Source organism: Acomys minous, assembly GCF_964271855.1.
Source record: "Acomys minous genome assembly, chromosome: 4".
Classification (NCBI taxonomy): domain Eukaryota; kingdom Metazoa; phylum Chordata; class Mammalia; order Rodentia; family Muridae; genus Acomys; species Acomys minous.
In genome coordinates this window covers 70,126,907-70,141,371 of record NC_140486.1, presented here as the reverse complement: position 1 = coordinate 70,141,371, position 14,465 = coordinate 70,126,907, and the positions used below count along the sequence as shown (strand labels likewise).

The 14,465-nt window shown below is 45.9% G+C and overlaps 1 long non-coding RNA gene across 1 annotated transcript in view; it reads left to right on the top strand.

Annotated features, from left to right (window-relative positions):
- The first annotated feature begins 11,430 nt into the window (after positions 1–11,430).
- Positions 11,431–14,465, top strand: part of LOC311596405 — a 31,736-nt gene continuing 28,701 nt past the window's right edge. Inside the window, exon 1 of the long non-coding RNA XR_014778820.1 lies at positions 11,431–11,623. This is a non-coding gene — a long non-coding RNA (uncharacterized lncRNA). The remainder of the gene's footprint in view (positions 11,624–14,465) is intronic.

Genomic DNA, 14,465 nt, shown 5'->3' with positions numbered 1-14,465 from the left:
GTTTTTGTGAAGGTCTGAGGATGGCGCCTTGGGCTTCAGTTTTGCTCTATAAAGGAAGCTCTCTAGCAACTGAGCTATGGCCCCAATCTCCCTTTGCATGTTTTAAACAGAGTGGTGAAAGATCTGAGATGTGTCCCAAACATGAGAAACTGAGTAATCCAGAGATGATTGACAACAGAGAAGTCCCCACACTTGAATTTGATGGTCATCAGGAGGTGTTACTGTAGCTAGTGTCTTGTGGCATTACTAGGTACATGCACGGTTTCTCCGGTGGTGACTGGAGCCATAAAGAAAACACAGTCACTATGGACATGTCACATAAGGAGGGGCAAAAGGCCCTATACTTTCTATTACACTTTAAACTCTCAGTAATGCCTCCTATTTGCCAAATCCAGCATAGGTGAGCTTGGAAAATGCAGTCTAGAGCCATTGGCCCATTGTACTGCACACCAGTGTGGAGAGCCGGGATGGAATGGTTTCTTCCCGTCTTTAGAGACCCTGGAGAAGTAGAGATATATTCTGCTAAGTTATTTTCCAAACTCTGAGTTTCCCCTGCCCTGTGCACACTTGTGTAATATGAATAAAATCTGCTTTCTATGTTATTTTAAAGAGTATTTGGGGTTGCTACTGGTTTTTACATATTTACTCAACTGCATTATCAGAGTCTCCAGGGATTTGGATGTTTGGGTGACTTTTTTTTTGGCCACGAGCAGGGCTGCTTTTCCTCTCTCTGGAATCCTTGAGCTCATCCTATCCTGTGAGTCTTCTTCCTCCTGAGAAGTCTGGACTTCTCAGTCTCAGAAGGTTCCTATTTGGGGTGTCTGGACTGGAGTGTGACCTGCTCAGCACCCTTTTGGTTAAAGAGGAACATGCTGTACCCGAACTCTGTGGGTGCCCTACTTTCTGTACTATCTTTATTTTCAGAATGACTGTTCTGCCTTGCTTCTGACCTATAGTTCTGCTCCAATGAGACAGAGCCCAGAATACCCAGTACAGTAGTAGTTATAGGATTTACCATGACAGATTTCTCAGCTAATGTATTCCAAGCTTCTTGTATACTGTAGGCTATGAATTGTACGTGTGTGTGTGTGTGTGTGTGTGTGTGTGTGTGTGTGTGTGTGTGTGAGACAGAGGACAACATCAGGTCATTGCCCAGGTGCTCTCCACCTTGTTTTTGAGATTGGGTCTCTCACTGGCCTGGAACGCACTAAGTAGGCAAGGTGGCTGACCAAAGAGTCCATCCAAAGGACCTGCCCATCTCTGCCTCTACAGTGGTGGACTATAAACATGTCAATCATGTCTAGATACTTTTGTGGCTCTGGGGGATTGAAATCAGGTCTCTTGTAAGCACTTACTGACTGGCCTATCACCCTAGTTTAACTTACGCAAGTTCCAGAACAGGTCTTCAAGTATACGTTAGATACCTGGCCACCAATACCTTATGTCCTACTGGGAAGCCAGCATCATTTGGCTAAACTTGATTACTTTAGTTGACTAGCATAGTCTCTTAATATCTGAGTTGAAGTGTTTCAGGACATCCCCCAGGATTGCAAACTCTGTGGATGCTCATCTATCAAAAACAGCATAGTGTATGCATATCATCTACATACATCTCTCATATATAGTCATGCCTTGCTTAAAGATGGAGATATGTTCTGAGAAGCAGGCCATTGTGCATATGTATATAAATGTGTGATCACTAAACACAGATGCAGGCAGCCACGCCTTATGTGACATCTTCTGGGACTCCTATTGTATATGCTGTTCACTATCAGCTGAAATGAGTGGCACATGACTGTGCTTTCAGTCACCTCATCCCTCACACAGTGTGACTGCTACAGTTCTGCATCACTTAGGGGTTAACGATGAGAGAGAAATCAGTACATGTTAAGTACAAGCACAATTGTAAGGAAAATTTTAATCTGTACTTGGTTGACTCCAAGGACATGAGCACGCAGATCCGGAGGGCTGACTATGTTTAATTAGTTGATTGATTTAATTGCTTAATTGATCCTGCTTATTTTCTGATTAATATGATCCCAGAACACCTATTGTAGTTTACTGCTAGCACCAAATGGGAAGAAGACACTGTCATCCTAGACTTAAATCTAAACGCCATCAAGTGTTAGCAGATACTGGCTAATTGTAAGGCAGTGAGTGGATGGAGGAACCCCTTCAGCTGTGGGATGTGGCCTGATTCTACATTTTCCATGGTCCCCCTTGAAGGACATCTTCCCAGGAAGTGTTAAGAGCAACAGCTACACTGATAGTCAGTGAAGATAAAAAGGCAGATACACTGAGATTCAGAATTCAACTGGATGCAGACAGATCTGGTCCCTTGGAAACCAACTCAGAGATGGAGCATGTCACTACTGGAGAGGGGTGCAAGACACCGTGATGGGGATGTGACTGGAGAGAGGAGTCCAGCAGGCATGCACACACTGCCAAATGAGCTTTCAGCTGGGTTTCCATAACATGCTGTGGGGGAATTCTCTTTTTCTCCATTTGTTTATTTACTTATTTATTTAACTGTTTTACAGCTAATCCCAGCCCCTCCCCTCTTTCCTCCCAGTTTTGCCCTCATGGCTTCCCCTTCTATTCCCTTATCTCTTTCTCAGAGAAGGGGAGGCCCCCAAGGGGTACTAACTCACCCAGGCATCTCAAGTGCCAGCAGGACTAAGCTCATCCTCTCCCACTGAGGCTCAGCTAGGGAAAAGGGGTTTAGAGGCAGGCGACAGAGTCAGAGACAGCCCCTACTCCCATTGTTAGGGGATCCACATTGGCTTGCCGTTGTTCCCTCAGTCTCTGCTCCATCTTTATCCCTACACTTCTTGTAGGCGAGACAAAAATTTGAGTCAAAGGTTTTTTGGGTGGGTTGTGTCCTGTCAGCGGGTTCTTACAGTGGAATGTTCGTTGGAATGTTTCTGAGTTGGTGAAAGGACTATGGCTTTATTCTGTTGCTCATTTCTTAGCATTGCACTGTCTCTGAGCCTGTGGAGAGTAACCTTGACTGAAACAAGTCCAAATGGGCACTTGGCATAGTTTGTTGTGTTTCTTTTTCCTGTCGCAGGTGATCCACTGTGTCTTCTGGGCTGGGTATCGGTGCTAACAACATTTACACAATAATGGTAGAAGATGCAATAATTTGTCTTTCCTTGTAGAAGGTATATTAGCTACTTGTCTAATTTTTGTCATCAAATGTCAAAGAAAGCAACTTCACAAAGGAAAGGCTTATTTCGGCTCACAGTTTAAAGGCAGGGGTGGTATGGGGGTAGAAGCGTGAGGGTCTTGCTTTTCAGTGTCCAGCGGGTGGCCTGGCTTCTGTGTCCGGTGGGCCGGTTCAGGTGCTGCTTGCTTCCAGATGAGAAGAGACTGAACTCAAGATCAAAGGCCTAATTTCTCTCAGGAAGGGCTAGAGTGCTTTAAGGTGAGTCCCATGTGCTAGGCCAGGGTGTGGAAAGAGTTTGCCAGGGAGTGTCACAGTTTAGCTCTTTTAGAATGAAATTGCTGGTATCAGGCAGCAGCGGAGACTCAGGAGATCCACAAGCCAGTGATGATGCCAAAAGTGTTACAGCTCTTCAATTAGCGGCCATGCTTGGCACAGCAGAGGATGCTGGTAGAAGAAAGCAGGCCCTGCGGGGGCTTCACCAGAGGCCAGCACCAAGCCAGCAGGGCTTTAGTGCCTGCCAAGGCAGCTCTGCCATGGCTGCCTGACCACCGGCAGTCAAGTCCTGGGTGTCCTGCCATGATTCCTCTCAGAACAAATGAAGTCTCAGACGGTCATGGCGGAGAAGGGCGTGAGCATGAGAGTGAGCCAGCCAACCTTTACTCATAAGCCTTGGGCAGTGGGGAGGGGTTTGTGGATGAATGTGTCTGATTCGCTAGGGGCAGGGGTGCCAGGAGACTTGATTTACATGCAGTGCTACAGTATCTCATTTATATGGAGTTGCTCAGGGTCCTATGACAAGAAGGAGAACACGGTACTTAGTTATCCTTTGGGTAGGGGAATAACTTCTAGGTACGATTAAAGGTCATTTGCTGAAGGCTAGCATCTCCTTATCATAGGATGGGGGCATATCCAGGCATCCCCAGGTTCTGATAGAACAGATTCTATCAGAAAAGGATCAGGCCTGTCATTTTCCCTGAGGGCTATGTGATGCTCCTTAAGGGATCTGGGGCAGGGCTCCCCGCATCAGGCAAAGAGAAACGTCCACAGAGAAAGGGATCCATTGTAATAGACTGTGCTCAGCCGGCTGTCTGGCAGTGCCCTACAGGGGCTGATCATAGTGGATACACAGTCAGGAAATAGAGAGATAAATGCTGGTGCTTTGCTTGCTTTCCCTTGTTTATTTACTCTGGGGCCCCAGAATGTACACATGGTCAAATCATCTTTTCTAACAAAGACCATGACTGGCCCAGCAGCTGTAATGGAAATTTCCTTTTAGTCAGGGTTACGACATTGATGTGTAGAAGTAGGCCCAATACTGGTTTGTAAGACTCATCATTGTATTTTCTGGACTATTGAGAGATGGCTGTTCAACTTATAGGAAGGAAATAAGCCACCAAGGAAATTGACAAATGCTTAAATGCAATCGTCCTCTGATGGATCGTGAAGTCTTAGAGAACTGTACCAGGCTCATCCTCAGTCTCAATATTCACTATTATAAGGGGGACATGACAGTGTTTTGGGCATCAGGGTACCAAGGTCAGTTCCAACCTTGGGGTTAACAATACTTGTAAAATTTGAATATAAATAAATAATCACTCGTTGTGCTCATGGGTACAATAGCACTTTCGTGATCTTGGTGAATACTGTGACCAGTCCCCTGGTTTCCCTATCTTAATGAACGGACACTATGGCACTTTGGGTCCCTGGGAATTAAAATCAACTTAGACTGTGGGCCTGTTAATCCTTGGAAGTTTTTGGCATTTTTAAATTTTCACTGGCAAGTTGTCTGATTAAATAAATTGCTGTGGCCCCATTGGGAAAAGATTAGGATGCACTGGGATGCTGTGGTTACTGCAAAGTCTGTTGCCTTGGCGACCTGGCTTCTCCTTGAACTGTTGTGGAACTAGGGACTGGCTTATGTCAGTCAGTCTCGATGCTACATAGGAGCCATTTGTCAGTCTGTCTGTCAGTCATGACGCTGCAGTACGATAAGTTCCTGCAGAATGTTGACTGTCCGTTGTCCCTTTCTGTTAGTTGGGTTAACAGTGCCAACTCCACGATGATGTCTGCCACTCTGACTCCGAGGCCGTTTCTAGCACATTCTGAAGGGTCTTGCTGCCATTTTCACCTCACCTCTGATGACAACGCCCTGTTCCCCAAGCCTTTGCTATTTTAAGATTTTATTGTTTGAGGAACACTTAGTTCTGTAACAGCGTTTCCCATCCCCAGCCTTGGCCCACAAGGGACGAGCACCACCAAGCTTCTCAACAGTGTCACTGTATCTCCCTTCCTGTAGGAAAACATCCACTGGACCTCTTATGGTGCACTACTGACCAGTAAGGGGTCTCCACACTTACCCGGCGTGTCACCTGTAGCCAAGTTCTCTGAGCCTTGACGTCTTCTTTCGAGCATTCAGTATGTCAGTTGGTCTAATCACTCGAGCAATCACAGATTCTAAGAGCTGCCTCCTGTCACTATCTTACAACGATCTGTGGCCTTTCTTAGTGTAACAGCAACTCTCTGGTGCTACAGCAACTAAGATTTTCTTGTTACTTGTTTTCCCTATAAGAGGCCACAGGGCAAACACTGTCCTTTAGGCGTGGCATCAGAGTCCAGTGCAGATCCAGTAGCTATTTAATAATTTGATCACAGAACATTACTTCATTCCAGAGAAATATGAAATACTTAAGTATAAAGAAAGTGGTTTAATGAATACAGAAAGATGGTGTCTACTGATAGTCCCAAATGAGACTGAATATAGAGAGCACTGAGATCCCAGGACCTGAGACATCTATCCTCTTCCTCTGAGGCTGAGGTTCAGATCACCTCTTGGAGAAGATGCAGTTGCCATGGGAACACACAGAGTGCTGGTAATGTAGAAACTGACTAGAAGGCACAGATGGAGCTTCTCTTCAGGAGTTTAGTCCACTGGGTGGTGCAGAAAATTGCTGGGGGATGCAGGGAGGTTAGACCTGGTTCAGGAAAGTTGGGAAGGTGTGGAGGACTAGTCCTCCTGCATGCAAATCTGCTGGTATCTGTGCCACAACTACCTAACTAGCCAGCTAACTAGCTAGCCGGCTAACTAGCTCGATGGAGGCAATCAGAGAAGGCTTGAGCTGGGGCTGAGTCTGGATATGCAATGTCACTCCAGCATCTTTTGTTGATAAAGATATTACCCCACCTAAGAAAGGGCTCGTGAGAAAGCATAGCTCCAGGAGAGTGGTACACCCACTGCGCGGAACTCAAAGGAAACACACTGGTGACTGGAGGAAGAGCTGTGGCAATTTGCAAAATGTACCAAGTGCCTCTCATTCTTGGTCGCCATTTACTTCCATTTGTATCTGGAGTCTACTCTTATCATGTTGAACATGGAGTGATCATAGAGCTTGCTTGGAACAGTGAGGTTAAAGGTTAAAGGTTACATGACATGAACCATGGCCTTAAATGCTATGCAACTTTTCTCTGTCTTCCTTGGAGACCCAGTGCACACTGAAGACTTGAGAGGCTTGTGCCCTCCATGCTCCCTATGATGCTCCCCCATCCTCTATGGGGTCCCTCCATGCTCCCTGGGATGCTCCCCCATCCTCCATGGGTCCACCCGTGCTCCCTGGGATGCTCCCCCATCCTCCATGGGTCCCTCAGTATTCCCTGGGATGCTCCTCCATCCTCCATGGGGTCCCTCCGTGCTCCCTGGGATGCTCCTCATCCTCCATGGGGTCCCTCCGTGCTCCCTGGGATGCCCTCCCATCCTCCATGGGTCCCTCAGTGTTCCCTGGGATGTTCCTCCATCCTCCATGGGGTCCCTCAGTGCTCTCTGGGATGCTTCCCATCCTCCATGGGATCCCTCCATGCTCCGTTCCCTTGGCTGATTTTTCTTTGTATTCTTGAACTGTAATAAATCACAGCTGTGAGTAGGACCATATGCTGGCTTCTGTGAACCTGCCTAGCAAATCACCAAACTTGAGGGTGGCCGTGGGGACCTCTGACACATTCTTGCTGACACCTCCTTTATTGAGGTCTCTGAATGATCTTCAAGTAAGTTAGGGAGAATTACAATTTCTAATATAAGGGAGTGGGCCTCTTCTGTGGACCCAGAAGGCTCAGAAGAATCTGGGAATAAAGTTGCCAAATTTGTCACTCAGATACTCCAGGTCTCAAAGTCTTCTACTTTCCCTATTTGAACCTTGATCTCTGTATAAGAAACATTCTGGAGTGAGGGTTTAATTTCCTTTTACTCGCTGATACTCCCCAGTTAACAGTGCCATTTTTTGCTCTGTCCACCCATCATCTGTGGGAGACTAGCATTTCCTTAATTACTGCATAGAATGGCCCATGGCTTCCACACATTTACTTGAATTATCAAAATATCCCTGTGGATGGACACAATCTTGCTTCAGTAAAGCATCAGGTCTCAGCAGCTGCCAAGCAGATCTCTGTGTTTGACACAACTCTTGTCATCTTCAAGGGCTGGCAACTGCATGAGCTGGTACGTCGCCTTCCAGCAGCGGAAATATTAACGATCGCATCAGAGCATGCCAGGGTTTGCTTCCCTCTTCCCTACCCACCACCAGGATGGGCTCTCCTTTTCACTGCTCAGGAACAATTTAGTCCCTGTCACTTATTCTCGCCACAGTTCAATTATATATGTATGAACATTGTCGAGCTCCCAATGTGATTCCACACAAGATCTCATTTGTTTCTGAACTTGAAGGTTGATATTAATGCTGCTGTCACCTCCTTTAGTGCGCATGTGTGTAGCTTAGGGGACAACCTCCGGTGTATTTTTCCACCTGCCACCATTGAGAAAGGGCCTCTCACTGGCTTTGAACTGGTTGACTATGATCAATGAGGCTCTGGTACCCAACCATCTCCATCTCCCCAGCACTGGGGTTTCATGCTTACACCAATATGCCCAGCTTTTTTTTTTTAACCTATATTGAGGATATGAGAGTCAAACTCAGGTCCTTATGCATGCATAGTGAGCACTTTACCTCACCCTCTGAGCTATGTGTTTAGCCCTCTTCTTCCTCAGATAAGGAAACAGCCCCAGAGGCATGACTGGTCTACACCCGGGATTCTCTGGAGCTGGAAGGTCGCAGTGTCAATGCAGATTTCCACGTTCACTCTCTTTGGTCTCAATGTGTGGCATCTCCGAGAGCTCACGAGGAATTTGCCTGGTTTGCACACTCTCATTCGGATTCTCAGGCTTGCCTCAGTATTGATGCAGCCGGTGGCAAATCTTGATCACATACTTTTGACCTAAAAGGATCAAGGACATGGGAGAGCAGCGCTTTGCGAACCTCTCAGCGTGCGAGCATGTCAGTCAGGATCTTGAACAGTCAAATGTGAATTCCGAGTCTAGAAGTTTGTGTTTCTGACATGCTCCTTGGGTCCTGTGGAGGCTGCTGGTCTACCACCCAGAGGCATGCATTTTTATAGAGAACTTCTGGACACATTACAGAGAGAAAGATAAGAATGTAACTTCCCAATTTTGCAATGGTAAACTACAAAAGATTTTCCATGTCAGTCTAATCCATGAATACCCCAAAAATCTAATAACAAATCTAGGGCTGTAAAAATCAAAGTAGAATCAGCTGTATTATAAACTAACCCTTTCTGGAGGTTTCTTTCGGTCAAATGTGTGATCAATGAAGGTGGTCAACGATGAGGTAGATACCTGACACAGCTGGGATTCGATTGACAAGATGAGAGCGAGCCATTTTGCAAAATGGTGGGGATTCTCCAGTTGACCCAATTTTAGCCAGGCTCTTCTTAATCCAGCTAGGCCCTGACTTTGTTCCCCGGTGTTCATGCACTTCCATTCGTCTTTCCATTTTAGCAAGGAGCCAGCTGCGCTGTGTAGCTGTGGTTCAGCCCCCCAGGTCTAAGCTGGGAGCTTGCTTCCAGAGGTAGTGGGATTGCGATTGTGTGGCCTTTTATGAGGTGAGGCCTGAGGGAGCTCTGTGGTCATTAGCACAGCGGGAACTAGGGTTCCTGCAAGGGCTTCTCTGTGGGATGGTTTCTCAAAGCCTGAGGCCAGCTTTGCCCAGCTCTCCCTGGTTTCCTGCCATCCCTTGTGATGGCTTGATTCTGCACACGTCCCTGCCTGACACGATGTAGCAAGAGGGCCTTCACCAGACCCAGGCTGTGGAAGCACCGTGCCCTTGATTCTTCCAAGATGAGTTAAGTAAACCGATTTCTTCAGCAGCTAGCCTCAGGTGTTTTGTTAGCACAACAACAACAAAACAAACAAAAACAAACAAAACAAACCAAACCAAAAAACCCAGTTGCTGAGTCATTGTTGGTCAAATTCCCAACCCTGTGTGCATATCTGATTACTTGATGTCCCATCACCCTCAAACTTAAGTACATCCTTCCACACTCTCCTTCATCCATCTACCATGTCTGATTCCTTCTGGCTTCCCTGAAGCAAGCATCCTGTAGGCCAGGACTTGAGCTCGACCTCCCTCCCTTACTGCTTAAGTAGCCGCCCACTCCAAGCAGAGTCTATCATGTGACAAACGTCATGCACTGTTTCTCCTCTAATGAGGGTTATAGCTGTGCTGGGTGATGCGTATAAGAGCCAGCTCCAAATGACAAGGCTTCTCTGGAGACTTCAGGAATCTTTCAGAATGGTACCTTGTGGAGCACCCATCCTGGCTTCTCCTAACTTTCTGTTTTGCCAAGTTCTGCCAAGAGTTAGTCAAGAACATGTCCTTGCCAGTGTGTGCTCATCCCTGTGCACAGTGGTTGGTTTCTGTTTTCATCATCTGGAGCCTTTCCTCAGAAGCTGGGGCAGGGCAACAGCTCACAGTCAAGGTCAAATTTCCCATAAAAGTTACAGACACAACCACAAGCATGCACACTAGTCACAGTCACAAGCACTCACACTAATCACAGTCACAAGCATGCACACTAGTCACAGTCACAAGCACTCACACTAATCACAGTCACAAGCATGCACACTAGTCACAGTCACAAGCATGCACACTAATCACAGTCACAAGCATGCACACTAGTCACAGTCACAAGTACTCACACCAGTCACAGTCACAAGCACTCACACTAATCACAGTCACAAGCATGCAAACTAGTCACAGTCACAAGCACTCACACTAATCACAGTCACAAGTGTACACACTAGTCACAGTCAGAGTCACAAGCACGCACACTAGTCAGTCACAAGTACTCACACTAATCACAGTCACAAGCATGCACACTAGTCACAGTCACAAGCATACACACTAGTCACGGTCAGAGTCACAAGCATGCACACTAGTCAGTCACAAGTATGCACACTAGTCACAGTCACAAGCACACAAACTAGTCACAGTCACAAGCACGCATACTAGACAGAGTCACAAGCATGCACACCAGGCACAGTCACACAAGCACACACACCAGTCATAGTCACAAGCATGCACACTAGTCACAAACTTCTGACAACTTTGAAGAGAAGGATCAGCTTTTCAGTGCTGGGACATCTGGTGACATTAGCTCCATCTCCACAAAGTGTCCCTACAGCTTTGTTGGCTAACAATAACAGCAACAACAAATCCAGCAGGTCAGTAAATTCGCCCCCCTCATCTCCTCTTCTGCACCTAGCCTCACTGCCAGTTTGTGAGCACGCCCTTTCATTTATTTATTTATTTTGATTGCCTTGTTTCTCAAATGACAAAATATTTCCATTCAAAGTTTTGTGTCAGCTCCCTCCCTTTTTTTTTTCATTAAAGTGGAACTATAAAGTGGCTTATTTTTTCTAAAAAATAGACCCCATTCCTTTCAACTAGCAATGATTCAGAGATGACAATTCAATTTACTTATTTTCCTACCTATCCATCCATTTATTTATTTATTTGCTGTATAAGGTAGCAGCTTATGGTACTTACGCAGAGCCAGCTGTTTGCAGGATGCGGTGAGCAGGTGGTGTGGGAGGCCTCTGATGAATTGCAAAAGACACTCACCAGCTGCCGACACTGTGTGTAATGAGCAAACCTGCAAAAATCTTTATTTTCAATTGGATTGTACCTTTAAGTAAGCAAGGGAGACAGCCACTATAACTACAAACCATGACCAACAACCCACATAAACAGTGCGCAAACACAAGTGATTAATGTTCCAGTATTTCAAAACATTCAAAGCTAATGAGTCAGATTTACTAGGGTGCACAGGAGATGGGGAGAGGGATGCAGAGGAGGAGAGAACAACTTAATGGGCCTTAATGGCCTTTAGTTGAAGCCTAAGAATTCTCCTACCTCCCCTCCTCGGTGCTGCTGAGCTGCTGAGCAAACCTGCTGCAGACCCATGAAGGGCGTATTTTTTTTCCTGGTCACTCAAAGAGAGGCGGTCCAGTTTTAGGATTGAATTGGAGGCACAAGCTGGTGACCATTGCACCCTTCAGTGATCTTCGGTGATGTGCAGGGATAATGGGTTACAACGACAGACATTAATAAGGTAAGATAAGAGGGGGGAGGTTTATTAATTTTTCAAGTAAGTTAGGATGCCCCGGGGCACGGTAAAAGTGTAAGGAATCTGCTGAGCGATGAGGGGGCCTGGCTGATTAATGCAAGTCAGGAGTCCTCTGAGGGCCATAGCAATAATGATGAGATTATGGACGAACCCACTGAAGACAAATGAGTTGCTGCTTGTGGAGTGAGAACGAAGTGTTCTCCTTCCTTTGGAGTGCATGGCGAATTTCCATTAGGAATCGTGGTACAGACGCATCTTGCAGGAGGGCTAGAGCGGGGAAGCCACTTGCTTTGTCAACTGCTTGTGCACTTCGAAGCTGACCTCCTAGGCTGTGTCCTTTCTGCCCATGCAATGGGAGCCAGTTTTTCTGTCAACCCCAGCTTCTATACCAAAGGGCAGGGCTTAAGTGGCACAGCTCTGGGACTTTGGAGAACTTCAGTATTACTTGAGGAACTTGCTCAAGTGACGACTTCAGGTCTTCACCCAGAGAGAGGTCCAGTGATGTCTCAGGAAGCTCCCATTTGTGGCCAGCACTTCAGAAGTGGTTTGAATGTTAAGTATGTTCATTGCTTTGAAAAGGTGAGCTGACTGCGTGTAGCTCAGTAAACTCTTTATGTCCAAGTGACGTGTTTATACTGGCTCACTAGTAAATCTGTTTCTATAACACTGCAATGGCCTCTTAGCCCTTGTATGTACGGTCACTGCAACAGGGGCTTGGTGATTATGACTGGAAGGGGAAGTTTCCATATCCAGTACTTTCGGGAACCATGGATCAAATTGGAAAGTTGATCACAAGTAAGGACAAACAGAGGGAAGACGCAGGCATTTGGGCCTCCCAGGGCTCAAGTAGGGGACAGCGGGCACTAAGGGACCTGTGATACTCAGAGCTCTCAACTGTGACAACTGGCCACAAAGCAATTATTTTTTCATATATGTATCTCAACATATAAAACCAATTAAATGACAATTTATTATTGTACACTTTATTTGTAATTTATACCATTTCTATTTACAGAGTTGATAAATCGCACAGTTGAAGTCACTGAACAAAAAACAAGTTGAAAACAGGGGCCATAGAGAGTGGTTCCAACATCAGCTCAGCCTCTGCAGTCAATGGGTTGGCTGAGATAAATGCTATAAAAATGATCATGGTTTGTTGATAGCTGGCACTTTACAAGGTTAGGCCGCCCCTTAATCATGCCGCTTCACATGCGTGGTGCACAGCTCAGACACCAGTGCATCCCTGCGATGGCTTTAATCAATGGTGCAGCCCCCTTCGATGCCTTATTCAAAATTGCAACCCTGAATTGGGCACGGTGGTGCACGCCTGTAATCCCAGCACTTGGGAGGACGAGGCAGGCAGATCACTGTGAGTTTGAGGCCAACCCCTGGTCTACAAAGTGAGTCCAGGGCAGCCAAGGCTACACAGAGAAACCCCATCTCAAAAACCAAAGCAATGTCAAACAAAAAGTGCAACCCTGTGATGGCGTTCCTCAGCAGCTCAGTTCCTGAAAGCTAGGAGAACCTTGTTTTCTAAATTTACAGACAGTGACTTACTTGGTCGGCTCAAATTTACAGTGTTTTTAAAACTTGGTAAGATTTTAAATTTATTTTCATGTATGCATTAAATGCACATGCATGTGTGCTATCTTTATGTACACAGAACATGTATGCATATTTGCATGGATCATACCTTTAACTTAAACTAAAATGTGTGAGAAGTCAGGGGAGGAAATATAAAGTAGGTGCCACATATCAGGAAATAGATATTTAAGCAGTGGCTTTCAAACGCAATATGTGTGCAGATCAGGGAGCCTCTCTGAGGAGTGTTGGGAAAGACGGGCTGAGCTGAGGTTGCTTGCTATAGACCCTGGTATGGAGGCCAGAGGCTGGCCGCAGGGAATAGACGTTAGGGAGTATCTCAAAGCTTTTTTTTTTATAGCCCTGAATTTTCCTTCTCCCTGGCTTTGTTTGGGAAGCCAGGGTGAGAGAAGATAGAAAGAGCCCTAGGAAGGCGATTCGGCTGTTACAGGAGCCTGTGCTCTTGCAGAGCCCTGAAGTTCACTCCCCAAACCCACGCTGGGTGGCTCACAAATGCCCATAACACCAGGGCATCTCTCTTCTGCACTTTTTAGGCATCGTATACATGCATGTGTGTATATATACACATAGATTTTAAACATCTTAAAAACAAAAAGTATCTGGAGGTAAATGGAGGTAAAGGAGAGACAGAAACATAGAGATAAAAACAGAATATTTTCCTTCAAGGTTCTCAAATACCTTTTGATTAGACATTATGTATGTAAGTCTTACCTATTGATTTTTATGATTGTTTCATAATTAATCTTACTGTATATAGTTAAAAATGGCCTCTTTTACTAGACAGAAAGAGATGTTGGAGGAAGGTCCAGCTTGGTTTCAAATGCTGATTCATTGCCTTGAGATCTGGTTACCTCCTTGCCACGGGCACTGTTACGAATGTTGAAGTATCTCCTATAACCATGGGATGATAAGGAATAGTCCCCAATTATCCCTGGTCAGCTAAATAAAGATGTCGAAGTCTATGACTGGGTAGATGAGAGGGAGGTAGAGCTTTAAGTGCCAAGGCTTGGGTCAAGGGAGGAGGAAATGGGAAAGGAAGAGGAGGAGAGGAAGAGAAAGAAGATGGCGCTGAGCACATGGCCATAGCGATAGACTGATGGAGCAGTAGCCGCTCCGGGAGTCATCAGCTTGGCAAGTGATTGCATTTTATGTGGGTTTTAAAGGTACTAGGATTAGAGTAGCTCAGAATCTGCCCAGCATCATGCTAACAGCTTTAAAAAAAAAA